Genomic DNA, 4,404 nt, shown 5'->3' with positions numbered 1-4,404 from the left:
ATCAGCAACATGAAAACGGAATAATACAGTATCCATAGAAAATGTGGTATACATATATATATACACAAACAACTAATGGTATACATTCAGTCATAAAAAGTAATAAAATCATATCATTTGAAGCAATGTGGATGGAACTGAAGGATATTATCTAAAGTGAAACAACTGAAAAACAGAAAGTCAAATACTGCATATTCTCACAAGTGGTAGCTAAAGAGGTGTACGCATGGACATAGAGTATGGAATAATAGTCACTGGGGACACCAAAGGGTGGGAAGGTGGGAGGGAAGTGAGGAATGAGAAATTTACTTAATGAGTACAATATACTTTATTAGAGTTATGGTTACACTCAAAGTCCAGACTTCACCACTATGCAATATATCTATGTAACGAACTGCGCTTGAACTCCTTAAACGTATACGAGTAAAATAAAATAGGTCAGATGTACATTGGTAAGTTCTCCAGCTTTTCTTTCCTCAGCTCCCTGCCCTTCCCTCCCCCACCCCAGCCTCCAGAATGTACACAGGTACAAACCTGCCCTCTGCTCCTCACACAGGAGAGTGGAGGATTACTTTTTGGAAAAGCTGAATGGCTCCAGAGAAAGTGTCTATAAGCATTATATTTGAGAATCTCTCAGTGACAAATTTGGAATGTTGTTCCATTGCATTATAGTGAACATCACTCAATAAGCCTGCCTGTGCCCACAGAGCTTCCAATCAATTTTTAATTGACTTACTCATAGATAAAGAGACAGCCGAAGACTACCAGATATGTGGAGGGTGTTTATAACATTAAGGATGGAGAGCAATGCAAACAAAAGAGTGAATAAGGAAAAGAATCTTGGAAGGAATAAAAAGCATCTCAAGGAGCAGAAGAAAACTATGTTACCCTCTCAAAATGTATAATAGTCATTAATATGCTCAGAGAGACAAAAAAAATGTATGAGAAAACATTGCATTCATAAATCAATAGAGAATGTTAAAGGGATCATTAGACCATAGGAACTCTTAGAAATTTCAAATAAAGAAACTCCACTAAATTGATTATGTAGTTAAAAACTAAGTCAAGTGTCATTTATAGAAATTAGGACACAAAGAAATTGACAAGAGGATGAGAAAGAAAATTTGTGCATCAATGTATAAGGTCCAACATCTAAATAATAGGTGGTTTAAGAAGACACAACTGAGACAACTGTTGAAAATAATATAGAGAAAAATTCTCAGAAGTTAAGGATCCGAGTCTTCAAATAGTAAGGACCCACATATCTCAGTCAATGAATAAAAAAGAGCACCCTAACTTAAATCATCATGTCTTTATGGAACAACAGTGGTAAAGAGAAAAACCTAAGGCTCCTACTTAAGAGAAAAAAATCACCTATAAATAAATGATAATCAGATAATACTGGAAATATAAAAGATATAACTAAATGCTAGAAGACTATTAAGCAAAGCTTTCACATTTGAGTGAAAATTATTTTTAGTAGATACCTATGTATCCAGACAACTACCAGTCTAGTCGTAAAATATGAGAATACTTAAAAGATTAAACTCTTGTACTCCTTTTCTGAAGCTATTGAATTGTTCTTTAGCAAAATGATGGAGGAAAAGATAACTGAAGAAGACACAAGATAAGAAACAGAGTATTAATTACAGAGGAGCAGTGAAAAAAATCTGCAGATGATCACTATGCAACAGGCCTACAAAGACATACATCAGGGGTCTGTATTTAAGGATTTAAAAGATATAGATAGGTCAGTGGGGACATTTAAAAATAGTGAAAAGTGTAGAGAAGACTGAGATTTTCCTGTTATCAGTAATAAAAACAATTATTGGTAATAGGAAAACTTACATTAGAAAGTAAGCGTACTCATAGAATACTCTGTCTCAGCTATAAACCACGTACAACCATAATCTATTTACTTAACCAATTAATATTGCTATAATTATATTGACAGTTTAAGGGAAGTGAAAGTTGAAGAGTTTTGTAAAGAATACTTTCCAAAACTAGAAGTTTATAAATAATGTCTGCCTTTGGTAAAGTAAGAAATAATAGTTTAAACAATTATATAGAAATGTGAAGGTAAGTGCCAGAAAAACAGCTAAAATGGCTGAAAGGAATGGGACTAGGATGTAGCCAAATGACTGGGCAGAGAGCTGCTTTATTTAATTAGAAGACTTTTAACAATTTTTTTCTATATTTGAATTATATATATATATATATGTATGCATTATATTTGATAAAGATAAAAATAACTTGGAAAAGGGGAAATGAATAGAAAATGTTCTAGAGCATTGAAGAAGGTGGAATACATCCTAACTCATTTTATGGAAGTAACCTCTCAGTTAAAAACTTGAAAATGATAATACAAAATAGATAACAGCACATAATCTCATCTAGAGATGGGTCCTAAATAAAATACTAACCAATACAATTTACAGAGTAATGATAAACAATGACCAAGCTGAGTTTCATCCAGGAAGCAAGGAAGAATGAACATGATGAAAAATGAAAAGAAATGCAATCATTTTTTATTAAACATTAGATAAAATTAAACATCTATCATTGGTTAAAAGGAAGATCTTATTATATCAGAAAAAAAGAATATTTCATTGATATGACAGGCACATCTAAAATAGTCACTCAACATCACCTTTAAATATTACACACTAGAAGTGCCTAAATTTAGGCAAAATAACCATAATTATTTCTATTGTTCTGGACATTTTAAGCAAATCAATAGGCAAAAAAAGACATAAATTCCATAAACATTGGAAAGATAGCAAATTATTTTATTTGCAAATGATATGTTGTCTACCTAGAAAACACATGAAAGTAAATTAAAAAGCTATTAGAGTTTAAAAAATATTGTCTATCATAAAATATACAGAAGTTAATAACTTTATAGCAATAACTCGTTAGAAGCTATCATATATAGAATTAAAATATACTAATTTACAACAGCAAAATAAGAATAACTGGGGGCCGGGCGTGGTGGCTCATGCCTGTAATCCCAGAACTTTGGGAGGCTCAGGTGGGCAGATCACGAGGTCAGGAGATCGAGACCATTCTGGCTAACACAGTGAATCCCCATCTCTACCAAAAATACAAAAAATTAGCCAGGCGTGGTGGCAGGTGTTTGTAGTCCCAGCTACTCAGGAGGCTGAGGAAGGAGAATGGCATGAACCTGGGAGGCAGAACTTGCAGTGAGCTGAGATTGCGTCACTGCACTCCAGCCTGGGTGACAGAGCAAGACTCCATCTCAAAATAATAATAATAACAATAATAATAATAATTGGTAAATAAATGTGGAGGAATTATTTAGAGAGATATACCAAATTTTTCTGGAGGGCTGGGTCTGGTTTTAATGACATCAAAAACAAATCCAAATAATGGTTACTTAAAATAGCAGTTCTCTAACTTCATGGCTTTAGCATCCTTTTTCCGGAAGTCATACAAGGATTCTGGAATAGATAAAGGTGATGCATATTATCTTACTTTTCTAGGGCTGCTGTGACAAATTACTGCTAGCTTAGATGGCTTAAAACATAAATGTATTCCCTCACAGTTCTGGAGGCCTGAAGTCTGAAATCGAGGTGTCTATAGAACCGCAGTCCCTTTGAAAGCTACAGGGGAGAATTTTCTTTTTTTTTTTTTTCTTTCGGCTTCTAGTTACTCCAGGTGTTCTTTGGCTTGTGGTCTCATCACTCCAATCTCTGCCTCTGTGGTCACATTTTCTTCTTTCTCCATGTGTCTCTCTTTGTCTCTCTCATAAAGACATTCATGATGGTATTTAAGGCCAACCTAGATAATTGAAGGTAATCTCCTCAAGATTCTTAACCTAATTTATATTTGCGAAGATCCTTTTTTCCAAATAAGCAACATTTACAAATTCCGGGGATTAAGACTTAATATCTTTGGGTGGCCATTGTTCAACCTACTACACGAACCTGTGTAAAAACTGGAAAATACCTAAAATTTTAAAGAAAATATAATCCATCCAGAACATACCATAGCTCAGAGATACCCATTGTTAAAATATATATACCTATATAGTTACACATCACTTAACGACAGAAATACTTTCTGGGATATGCGTCCTTAGGTGATTTCATCATTTGTGAACATCATAGAGTGTACTTATGCAAATGTAATGGTATAGCCTATTGCTCCCAGCCTGCAAACCTATACAGCATGTTACTGCTCTGAATACTGGAGGCCATTGTAACACAGAGTATTTGTGCACATGTGATGATTAATATAAAATGTCTCTGTGCATATATATATACACATATAAATATATAAAATGTAGCGTTTCTAATATTGTTTGTTTTAAAATCTAACATCCAAGGCAGAATCCCTAAAGGCAAGGTTGAATGAATTTACATAACTAACAAAATAAATGTA

Source organism: Macaca mulatta, chromosome 13, assembly GCF_049350105.2.
Source record: "Macaca mulatta isolate MMU2019108-1 chromosome 13, T2T-MMU8v2.0, whole genome shotgun sequence".
NCBI lineage: Eukaryota > Metazoa > Chordata > Mammalia > Primates > Cercopithecidae > Macaca > Macaca mulatta.
This window is presented reverse-complemented; position numbering follows the sequence as displayed.